Source organism: Dipodomys spectabilis, unplaced genomic scaffold (genome assembly GCF_019054845.1).
Source record: "Dipodomys spectabilis isolate Male_0828 unplaced genomic scaffold, ASM1905484v1 ptg000231l, whole genome shotgun sequence".
NCBI lineage: Eukaryota > Metazoa > Chordata > Mammalia > Rodentia > Heteromyidae > Dipodomys > Dipodomys spectabilis.
This window is the reverse complement of record NW_024870908.1, coordinates 3,671,885-3,684,216: the sequence shown is the minus strand read 5'-3', so window position 1 is coordinate 3,684,216 and position 12,332 is coordinate 3,671,885. Positions and strand designations below refer to the sequence as shown.

At 47.6% G+C, this 12,332-nt stretch overlaps 1 long non-coding RNA gene across 1 annotated transcript; it reads right to left on the bottom strand.

The window, feature by feature from the left end:
* Positions 1-1,700: 1,700 nt before the first annotated feature.
* Positions 1,701-12,085, bottom strand: LOC122123764. Its single transcript, XR_006150442.1, has 3 exons — positions 12,076-12,085; positions 6,780-6,782; positions 1,701-1,796 (listed from the first exon to the last, which is right to left on the bottom strand). It is a non-coding gene; the product is annotated as an uncharacterized LOC122123764 (long non-coding RNA).
* Positions 12,086-12,332: the final 247 nt, after the last annotated feature.

Below are 12,332 nucleotides of genomic sequence, written 5' to 3'. Positions count from 1 at the left end.
CCACAGCTCCACTTCTGCTTTTGGTCTGCTAATTGGAACTGAGTCACAGATTTCTCTGCCCCTTGTTGGCTTTGAACATCAGAGGCATGAGCCCCCGGATGCCTGGCTTACCCACCCCTTCACAATCGCCTTAGTTCTGCGGCCCTTCCTATCGGGGAGAGTGTGGGTCCCCTGGCCCCCAGCTACAAGAGTGACATGTCAGGAAGAGCAGCAGCAAGCACCATTCACTGAGCTCAAACTGAAAACCAAGTCTCTCCATCTATCACCTTATCAAATCTTCCCAGCAACCCTGCAAGCCTGGTTTAGGCTTCTAGGATGGAGAAGGAGGGGAGGGGGGAAGGGGGAGAGAGAGAGAGAGAGAGAGACAGAGAGAGACAGACAGACAGACAGACACAGACCAAGCAAGACAAGAGACACAGAGAGGCAGAGAGAGACAGGGAGAGAGAGGGAGAGAAAGGGAGGGAGGGAGGAAGAGAGAGAGAGAGAGAGAGAGGTCTCAAAGCAGTGAGGTTGGGCCTGAGGCTGAGTGTGAGCTCCCCGCAGCCTGCTCTCCTGTTGCTGTGGCCGGCCATGTCTCTGCCAGCAGCTGGTCTGCAGAGGGCTGCTGCTTCCACGCTGAGACCAAGCTCTTTCCCAATGGCTTCTCCCAGGGAAGGCCCTACATGAAATAATGAGTTTGGCTGTACACAGCCGGCCTTAAAGCAAACACAAACACAGGGTTATAACAAATGGCAGTGTGACGCCGAAAATAAAGTCCGGTAGGAGCACCGGTGGCTCACACCTGTCATCCTAGCTACTCAGGAGGCTGAGATCTGAGGATCGCAATTTAAAGCCAGCCTGGGCAGTCTGTGAGACTCTTATCTCCAATGAAACACCAAAAGGCCAGAAGTGGAGCTGCGGCTCAAGCGGTAGAATGGCTAAGCCTTGAGTGAAAAAGCTCTGAGTCAGCGCCCAGGTCCTGAGTTCAAGCCTTAGTATCAAGAAAAAAAAAATGGTGGTGGTGAAACAGTAGACAGTGTAAAATCATTCAGACAGACGCAGTGCTAGCCCCAGCGCTGTCACAGAGTCCCCATTTTACCTCCGGCTTCTGACTACTGAACCCCTCCGAGGTCACCTCTGTTCCAGAGATCACCTGCTGGCGGTGGGCGCAGCAGTGTGGACTCAAATGATTACCCAGACGTCTGTCTACACAGAGAGGCCGCACAGAGCCCACATCAGCAGACACAGCAGGTCAGAGCACAGGAGAGCCGGACGGGGGTCAGGGGGAGGGGAGGGGGGAGGAGCTTGGAGGAGGGTGATGGTTTGGAGACCCTGGGGATGTCAGTCACGCACCATCTTAATTAGACTGGAAACAGTCCCAAACCCAAATCACAAAACCATAAGAAACAAACTCTGGAAATATTCGCTTCATGTATTCTCTAAACACAGGACGGTGCATCACAAGCGAACCTGGACAGACAATAACCGAGTGGCTACGAAGGTCCGTGTCTGTGGAATTGTGAACTGACTACTGTACCATCAAGAGGAGACTCTGGGTATCTGGGAAAGGAACTCAGGAAGGCAGAATGGAAATGCCCCTCCCCCCATTCCAGGCCTCATGCTGTCACTTGGCTTTGTCTCATTCAAGGCTGGCTCTCTTACTACTTGAGCCACAGCTCCACGGCTAGCTTTTTAGTGGTTATTTGGACATGAGAGTCTCACAGACTTTTCTACCCTGGCTAGCTTTGAACCATGATCCTCAGATCTCAGCCTCCTGAGTAGCTAGGACCACAGGTGTGCACCACAGACACCCAGCTCTGTCTTCTTGTCTCTCCCATGCTTGGTATCCATAAGTCTCTCCATTCCCAATACCTGGCCCATTGTTTTGCTGGGCAGTTAAGGCTAGAGCTCAAATCCAGACATATTGACAGACACCTCAAATCATCCCATCCTACTTTACTGAGTCTCGAGTGGACAAGGAAGAAGCCCAAATCTTTGACCCCATTGGTGCACTGGTTCTCGGGTCATTGGTAACTTGCTTGTCTGTGGTTATTTCTATTTAGATTCTCAGACAGGACAAGAGAGATGGAGCTAGAGGATTCCATCTCAAAATACAGCCATAGACCCAAATGCAAGATTGTCAGTACCATTCAAGCCTCTGAGGTCTGTCTCAGGGCAAGCAATCTCCTGTTCCTGACGACGAGGAGCTGCGTGGGGGAGAGGCAGCTGACGGAGCCATCATGTGGGATGTAGAAAACACACCAAGCAGATTGAGCTCAGAAAGCTCATTATTCCTGAAAGACAGCCCACTCAGCCCTGGATATTTCAAAGCTTCAGACTACCATTGAACTTGGTGAGGTTCCCAGAGGCACCATGTGTTGAAGAATATTAATAAGACAAGGTTGCCTGGACATAAAGTTAATCATTGCAAGGTTCCATATCAGCTATACAACACTGGGATGGGGGAGGGGAATCTTACATTTTTGTTTTGCTTTTCTCTGCAAAGTCCTCAACTCATACCACCAACATGCTAGTAGATGCCTCACATCCACAATAATTGATTTTACCTTTATTCCTTTGGACATGTCTATTGCCCCAATGGATTTTTTTTTAATACCTATTCTATTTTCATTCATGCTTCTGGTAGGAGTAGGCCCTTTGGTCTGAAACAATGTTAGTGAAGAAGGCGTCTTCAAAGCAGAATGCAGAAAGCAACACTGGGGCTGTAAACTTTTAGGACCTCAAAGGAGAGTTTTCCTGTGATCCATTTGGTTGCTGGGGTTGCCAGAGCGTAGGAGAATCGTCTTTTTGATCAGCGTAGTTTTCTTCCTTTCTGTGAATCTTGAGAGAATTGTTTTTCTGAAGGTTTCCTGCTTTGGCCCTTGTTAATTACATTTTAGTTACAGACAGTCCGTCCTGGTCCTGATTCTCCTGAGCACTTTGATCAAGACGTCCTGTTAGAAGCTCCTTGACTTTTCGTGGCATCATGTTCACTGAGCCACAGCCTTTTGCAGGTGGTGAACCTGAGCTCAGCCAATGGGAGCAGAGGGGAGGGGCTTGCAGGGTTAAGGATAAAAGGGAGCAGCCTGCCTGCTCTGTGTGCTGTGTGCTTTGGCCGATAGCACTTCCTTCTGCAGAAGTACACCTTCCTTTCAAGTCGTAACCTTACGTCCTAGATGACATCCCACCATCCAGAGCTATTTCTGGTAATAGTGACAAGGAGACTCGGATTCCAAAGAGGTTGGGTAGTAACAGGGATGCCACTTAAGGGGAGCTTACGACCTGGTAGGTGCTCTTCACCCTGAATACTGTACTCTTCACAGGTGGGGCAACTGAGGCGCAGGAAGTTCTGAAACTTGCACCAAGTCTGCATCTGAAGGATGGTCCAAGGCAGGGTTCAAAGGCAGGCCGTGGCACTGTCGAGTTATGGCTGCTGCTTAGACCTGTGCTACCCAGGGCAGGTGCACCTCAGCAGTGCCGGCAGCATGAATGAGTTCCTCTGTGGCGTCTGGCTGCACAGGTGGGCAGCCCATGCGGCTTCTTCTAAAGCGACTCTGAATCCACACAGCTACACACAAACGTGTTCATGAGTGTAGAACATGGATGCAGGGCAGGATGCCAATGGTGTAACTCCTTTGAACAACTAACTTACAGAATGTGTACTGACACAGTGTTTTGGGGTGGGGGGGAGTTAAGAGGGGGAGGCCGGTGGATGGGACAAGGAAGGGCAGGCCAATGCAGCCTTGCTGGTCAATGTCCTTATGTGAAAATGGAGCCAAATGGGGGAGAATAATAAAAGGGGTGAGATACTGATCGAGCTGCATCATGCTGATACACTGGCATGTTGAATGACAACCCCTTTGTACAAGCACTTAAGGATAATTTTTAAAAATAAATAAGAAAAAAAAAAAACATGCACAAAGTGACCTTGGGCCCATGGAGGGGCCTATACTTTATGACTGTTGACAGAAAATTCGAGAAAATACCAAGCATCTCGTAATGACGGAGAGCTCACCGGCGTTTGTCAGGTGGGGGGGAAAGGAGGTGGGGTGGGGGGAACAGAGGATAAAGGACCAGGGGAAGCGTTGGGGTGATGTATGTCTCTTTCTAGATGTTGGTGATGGTGTGACAGGTGTACGCACCTGTGAAAGCTTCCCAGACAGCCGGGCTTCATCAGTGTGGTTCATTGCCCAGCATTGCACCTCCATAAGCTGTTTAAAGACAGAGCGGATGGGCCATCTGTTAGAGGATTCTCGGCGTGCAAATAGAGTGGCAGAGACGTAATTCAGAACGACCAGACAAGAGGACATCATGGCGCCACAAAGCGATGCGGGTGACAGCAAACCACACAGGGGCCTCACACTCCTCCAAGGCATGTTGAGCTTATCCAGAAACTCTGAAATCGGGGAGGTTCTTGGCTTTGTTACTGTTTTGCACTGAGTTGTGTTACCACCCCCAAATGGATACACCGCCAAAGCCCCACTTTTCGATCTACCTCGGAACGGGACAGATAATTGGCTTTGGGAGGAGCAATTGTGGCAAAAATGGGCTCATCACAGTGGTCTAATTCCAACCCAACTGGCATCCTTGTAAGAAGCAACATCTAGCAGACAAACTTCCCACGGAGAAGACACCTATGCACAAGGCAAGGAGAGAAGCCTTGACTTTGAACTTAGCATCTCCAGAACTGTGAGAGAATAAACTTCTGTGGTTCCAGCCATACGACTGCATTTAAAAACGGGAGTGCGGGCCAGCAGCTGGTGGCTTACTCCTGTAATTCCAGCTACTCAGGAGGCTGAGATCTGAGGATTACGGTTAGATACCAGCCAGCGCAGGAAAGTCCCTGAGACTTACCTCCAGGTAACCAGTTAAAAAAAAAAAAAAAAAAAAAAAAGCTGTGGCTCAAGTGCTAGCCTTGAGTATAAAAATTCAGGGACAGTGCCTGGGCAGTAAGTTCAAGTCCTAGGAACACACACACACACACACACACACAAACACACACACACACACACACACACACGGCCCATAACATGTTTCATTTGTGTTGAGAACATCCTAACTGCTCCCTCCTACCTGTTTAGCCGCAGATGAGAAATTGTTGTAAACGGTGCTTACCCACTGTACTACAAACCAGGAGTACCAAGGGGCAAAAGCAGCCTTCCAAGCCTGGGTTTACTTTCCCACGAAACCTCCCAAAGAACCTAACCTTGACCGTAGACTTCTGATTTCTAGGAAATACAGGTTTACCATTTCACTGGGCTTGTGGTTACTTGTTACAGCAACCACAAGATCCTAATACAGGCCAGGACTCTGAGAGTGGCCATGGTTGGTCTCTGAGTTGGTGCTACACATTGGCCCTTTACAGAGCTCCTGGGAGCCAGGCCAGATTCCTGCAAACTTGTTTACTCCCAGGAAAACATCTGCCCCTTGTTCTGAGTGTTCTGGGAAATACACAGGACACTGTCCTTTCATGGAAGCTTAATTTGCTTGAATTTGGATTGTGGGGTGGGGGGGGGAGTTCCATCTGTAAGTCTGAAAATTCGCTTCTATTGTTGAGAACATTCAGGCAGTCACCCATGCAATGAGCTTAAATTATCTTTCCGGTATTATCCAGATTCAGCAGTAGCATTAATTGTGCAGGGACCAATTCTAATAGCTTCAAATAATTATTAGCAATTGCTCATTATCTCTTTTGAAAACCCTAAATATATATCTTTTTTTTTAAGACACTGGCTCATTGAGAATGGAAAGTATACAACCTTCCATTCTGGGTGCTTGTGTGAATCAGGGTATTATTCAGGAAGATAAAAGCGTGTGGGTTTGGTGAGCGCCAGTTGGAAATATTGACTGTGTTGATTAATAGAGATGGAAGGCTCCAAATAAAATGGGGGGTGGGGTTGAGGAAGAAACTATTTTGCATTGCTTTTTTCTCCACTTAGAAGTGCTTCAGTGTTACTTTCCCCACACTTCTTAGAATCCCATCATTCATACTTACAATGTATCTGCTGAAATGAGACCAGAAATCTTTTCTTTTGCAGTGAGACTTTCTCTGTATGGCTAGGGTAACAGAAAGAATAGTTCAAGTTTGGCCACAATTGTCACCCACTACCCACTCATCCATCCATCTACAGGTCCAGTCATCAATCAAGACAGCCATCTGTCCACACATCCATCTGGCCATCTGTGGTCACATCTGGGCATGAATCCATCTATCCTTCATCCTCCTTCATTTTGTATGCATTTATTTATTTATTTATTTAATTTGGGGGGGTCGGTCATGGGGCCTGAACTCTGGGCCTGGGCGCTGTCCCTCAGCTCTTCAGCTCAAGGCTAGCGCTCTACCACTTGAGCCACAGCGCCACTTCCGACTTTTTTCTTTTTTCTTATGTGGTGCTGAGGAATCAAACCCAGGGCCTCATTCATGCAAGGCAAGCGCTCTACCACTGAGCCACCTTCCCAGCCCAATGCATTTATTCTTTCCCTTTCTATTTCTCTTCTAGGACTCATCATGGCTAGTCTCTACATTTCCTAGTTTCCTTCCTTCCTTCCCTCCCTCTCTCCCTCCTTTCCTCCCTTCCTTCCTTCTTCCTTTCCTTTCCTTCCTTCCTTCCTTCCTTCCTCCCTCCCTCCCTTCCTTCCTTCTTTCCTTCCTTTCTTTTTCTTTCTTTCATCATGGTGCTTGAGCTTAGGGCCTGGGCGCTGCCCCTGAGCTTCTTTATGCTCAAGGCTAACGCTCTACCACTTTGAGCCACAGCATTACTTCCAGTTTTCTAGAGAATAATTGGAGATAAGAGTCTCACAGACTTTCCTGCCTGGGCTGCCTTCAAGCTGTGATCTTTGGATCTCAGCCTCCTGAGTAGCTATATTACAGACGTGAGCCACCAGCACCTAGCTTCCTTATTTCTTTATGGCTGTCTAATGACTTCAGAAAAAGCTTCCTCAATCCAGTGGTCTTGGAATCCATTCTTTGATTTTTTTTTTAACAGTTGTGATGATCAACCCATTGTATTTTCTAGTTCTCTTGTACAAGTCCATGGTTACCCAGGACACCCATCATGGGTGCTGCTTTTGTTTTTTTTTGGGGGGGGTCCGTTCATGGGGCCTGAACTCTGGGCCTGGGCACTGTCCCTCAGCTTTTCAGCTCAAGGCTAGCGCTCTACCACTTGAGCCACAGTGCCGCTTCCGGCTTTATTTTTTCTGCTTATGTGGTGCTGAGGAATCGAACCCAGGGCCTCAGGCATGCAAGGCAAGCACTCTACCACTGAGCCACCTTCCCAGCCCCATTGTGCTGCTTTTTAATGAAGCACAGGTTGTGTCTTCAGTGGGGGACCAGGCTCTGGGGTGGACCGTGTTGAGACCCACAGTCTCAGGACTTAACCAACCCATGCCAACATTCTCTCTCCCTAAGATGGCCCCAACAATGGGGACTCCCTACAGCCTCCACACGGCATTTCTGCAATCAATCAATCAATCAATCAATCAGGAAGGAAGGGTGTCTGTCCACTCTCAGGAAAATGCCAGGAAGGAGCAAGAGAACTAAAAACTGCCAAGCATTGTTACCCAGTCCTTTGTTTTTCCTCCTGCTATCCCCTCCCTCCCCTCCTCCCTCCCCTCCCTCCCCCTCCCCACTGAAGTTGTCCAGTTCATTTCCAGCATAGTGTCTTGTGAGTATCATTGTTTGATGGGGCATCCTGTGTCCTTGTTTCAGCGTTTTGTTATTCCCTTTCCCCTCCCCAAATCAGATAAGTGTATACACAAGATGCAGGGAACCAAAATCAAATACAGTGATCACAGGGGATACATCGCAGGGGGAAGAACATACAAAGGAAACAAAAAAAAAATCACATAGAACATTAACTGTAACCCCTCTGTACAGCATCTTTACAAAACATTTTTTTAAAAAAAGAAAACATTTTTACTGCTACAATAACAGGTCCCATCCTCAATAATCACTGGATAATGGTTCAAATACACAAAATAAGTAAAGATGCTAACAGTGAAATAAAAAGAACTAGAACCTTCTATCAGTCTAACTCATATCCACGAGCCCCCACCCACGCCAACTACAGCCACCATTTTTCTCCATAACAGGACTTAGCTGTTTTTTGGGTTTTTTTTCTGCTCATAGGAACCTTTCACAGCTTGGAGTTTGGGACCAAGGAAGCCCATACCTTTCTTGTCTTCCTTGACCCTCTCCCCAGCCGCTGTGAAGTTGGAAGACAGCCACCACCTGCTGCTGATACTTTACCGCTTGTCTACCTGTTGGATAATTGGGTGTCTTTTTTAAACACAAAAAGCAAACCTCAGCCTTAACAGCCTGCGGTGGGAGCATTCCTCAGACAGATTTTAAACAGCGCTGCTTTATTTTCATTGTACTCTTTAGAAAGGAATATCTTCCCCCTAGGACATTTGTGACTATAAAAAATGGTCATACTTTTCCTTTTATCATAGTAATAGGAAGTTTAATTGGGGGATTAAAAAAAACCCACAAAGAAACAGTAAGAATGGGAGAGGAGACACATGAACAAATCATGGACTAGCCTGTGAATGGATACATCTGAACTTTGTGATGCTTCCTCGGGGTGCTCCCATTTATAAGGGGGAGCAGAGTTTTGGGGTTGAGAAATTGGCCTGAGTCACATGCCCTGTGCAAAAGCAGTCTTTCAGACAAAGCCTGAGCCAGGCATTGGTGGCTCACAACTGTCATCCTAGCTACTCGGGAGGCTGAGATCTGAGGATCAGGGTTCAAAGCCAGCCTGGGCAAGAAAAGTCTGTAGACTCTTACCTCTAATAAACTACTCAGAAAAAGAGAGTGGTGCTGTGGCTCCAGTGGTAAAACACTACTAGCCTTGAGCACAGACAGGCTCAGGGACAGCGCCCAGGCCCTGAGTTCAAGTCCCAGGACCAGAAAAACAAAAGACAAAGCCCTAATGAGCTCAAGTCATGCAGCAACTGGACCTGCAGGTTCCCTGATTCTTCTGCCGGCCAATGCCAGCTGCCACACTTCCTAAGGGTTGGAGGAGTGTTTTTTTCCAATTATATTTGTGTATGGGAGTGTGTTATGATTTGAACTTTGATAGGCAGGTGCTCTACCACCAGAGCCAGGCCACTAGCCATGCATTTTGCCAGTTGATCAGTTGGAGCAGTAAAGCTCCGAGTTGAACAGGAGAACTGCTGTGGCTGGAGTGTGTCAAGTGCTCTCATGGTCCCTGCCAATGCCATTTTGATGGTCTTATTGCACCCTCCCAGCTGCCCACAGAGACGCTCAACTCTGTGTCCATGTCACAGACGAGTAACACTGGCTGTCAAGGAGGGAAAGCAATGTGCTCGAGGCAGAGGATGAGCGTCCAAGATTACACCCGCATCTGTCTCCAACGCTTAAGATGCATCTCCCCAACAAACCACAATGAAATCATCAGATACGTTTCATTGCACTAAATCAAAGCAGTATAAACTATGCTTATTTATGTATCTGGAGAAAAGAATCCTGGGTGAACACAGACCTAAGACTTAATGCCCACCTGTGAAAATGGCACCTGGTAATTGGAGGGGCCGGTGGGGTGGGGTAGGATGGAGGGGGTGGAAAACAGTGGAAGAAACGACATGATCAAGATGCCTTGTACACATAAACTGGTACGTGCCATTGAAATCCCTTTGTACAACTACTTAAAGATAATAATCCTTTAAAAATGTCCCCTTGAAACATTCTCCAAGCTGGAAACCAGTGGCTCATACCTGTCATCCATCCTAGCCACTCAGGAGGCTGAGATCTGAGGATCCTGTTTCAAAGCCAGCCCAGACAGGAAAGTCTGTGAGACCCTTATCTCCAATGACCCACCAGAAAACGGGAAGTGGTGCCGTGGCTCAAAGTGGTAGAGTACTCACCTTAAGCAGAACAGCTCAGGGACAGCGCCCTGGCCCTGAGTTCAAACCCCACAACCGACAAGAAACAAAAACCATTCTCCAAGATGTACAAGGAGCTGGAAAGCTTCGAATACAGGGAGCAGAGATGGAACTTGCAGCTGCAGTGACCCGAGGCCAGAGATGGACATCCACTTCCCACTCGCCTAGAGATGATGAGTGGACTGAACTTGATCTCCTCAGGATCCTCTGGAGATGCCCTAGGCTCCCCCTACCCCCACTGGGGAATGGGCCCTGGGGTATTCATTAAGGATAAATAGGTCGTACAGATAGACCCATAATATTAGCATCCTGACAAGAAGCATTCTGGAAATCAGGAATGGGTCCCCCCCCCCCACACACACACACCCCTTCGGGATCCTTTGGGATCCTTCGGGATCTCAGATGACTCTGAAGCCTCCAGAACAGTGAGAGATGAATTTCTATTGTCCACCATCCACCCAGTCTACCTTGCTCTGTGCAGCAACCTGAGCAGCCTGAGACAGATGGTAATTAATTTCTACCTGCCACGGAAGTCAGGTGCAGACAGGTGAAAGCTCTATTTAAATTAGCACCCGAGAAAGGTATTGTTATTTCTCTGTAGAGCCTCGTTGGAGGCCCAGGAGAAGCTTGGAATATACAATCTGTGTCTCTATGGATGGAGGAGGGGGTTAGCATTTGAGAACTCTCCTTCCCCGACCCCAGGACGCCCCGACACCCCGACACCCCCAGACTGAGAGAGGCCCGTTAGCCTTGGGCTCATTTCGAGACAAGCCTCCTATTTTGTATTTGCTTCTCCCAAAGTGGAAATCATCTTTATTTACTGCTTTTTCTACTTATAAAAATAACAACCCTCACACTCCATGTAAAAAATAAACCAGCAATTTTTTTTTTCAGAGGTAGAAAGAAGGAAGTAAAAGCTGATGCAGCCGCTCTGCTCAGAATTACTACTGTGAAAATATCACTGTTCATTTCTCCAGACTTGGTTTTTCTGTTCATTTCCATGTATACATACACACACACAAAGAAATTATATATGTGCTTCAAAAATAAAAATTGGATCGCATTATAGCTCCAATTTCAAAGCTGCATTTCTCACTTGAGAAAATTACCGGTATAACGAGAACCATCCTGGAAATCAGCCCACCTGATTCAAACACCCAGTGCTGCTCTGACTAACTGGGCAGGCTTGACTTCCATGCTTCAGAGTCCTTATCTGGGAAAAAAATTAGTGAATGGCTCCTTATTTGTTAGGATTGTTTGGAAAATTAAATGATCTGATATTTGGAAAATACTTTGGACTCTGGTAAGATGCAGTATCATACAGAGATTTTTATTCATTGATATGGGATCTAGTGGATTTTTTTTTTTTTTGGCCTAGGCTGGCCTCGAGCCACAATCCTCTAGATCTTAGCCTCCTGATTAGTTTAGGATTACAGGTGTGAGCCTTGGAGCCTTACTCAGGTATCTCCTCTTGATTAGAGAAGGAGTATTACAAGTGATAGAACCTGGGGAAAGTAAAGCCTTGGGGATATTAAAAAAAAAAAAAAAAGTCGAGTAGCTGGGCACCGGTGGCTCACGCCTGTAATCCTAGCTAGTCAGGAGGCTGAGATTTGAGGATCCCAGTTCATAGTCAACCCGGGCAGGAAAGTCTGAGAGACTCTAATCTCCAATAAACCACTAGAAAAAAACCTGGAAGTGCTGCTGTGGCTCAAGCGGTAGAGTGCTCACCTTGAGCTGAAGAGCTGAGGGACAGCGCCCAAGCCGAGTTCAAGCCCCATGACCACCAACACCAACACCAACAAATAAAAGCAATGTAGCACACTCAGATTCTAGGTGAGACCTTGTAACTGGGGATCTGCACCTAGAAGCCTGGAGGATGGAGGTTCAGGCACCCCGGGCCGTGTTGCTGGCAGGGATGGGCCACACTGTCGCTCAGAGCTCCCTGACCTGAGTGGAGACTGGGTGGGCCTGGGAACCCCCTTCATTCTTCAGCTCCAAGACGCCTTGCCTGGAACTCCTGTCCACGGCTAGCAGTGCTTTGCCTGGGAAAAGGCCCTTTCCCTAGGTGCTGGTGGGTACTGAGTAAGGACAGGACGGGCAATGTACACAGAGTGGAAAGGCTGAGCCAAGATATAACTCACGCCTCCGGTGGGACAGAGTGAGGTAACGGGGTTCAGTCAGGTTACACAAAACCTAACACTTAGACAAATAACCAACCCAAAAAGGGACTGACAGTGTGGCTCATGTGGTAGAGCACCAGCTTAGCCCCAAGTTCAATCCCCGGTACTGCCGAAACAGAAACTCCCTCCAGCCAAGCTTACAATGTGTTGGACAGACAGTCTAGAGAAGCAGACAATATACGTACCACGCTTCTATGTATGATAAATACAGTATAACAAAGACTCCATGTTCCTTTGATATAAACTAATAATACTGTTAATAACTCTAAA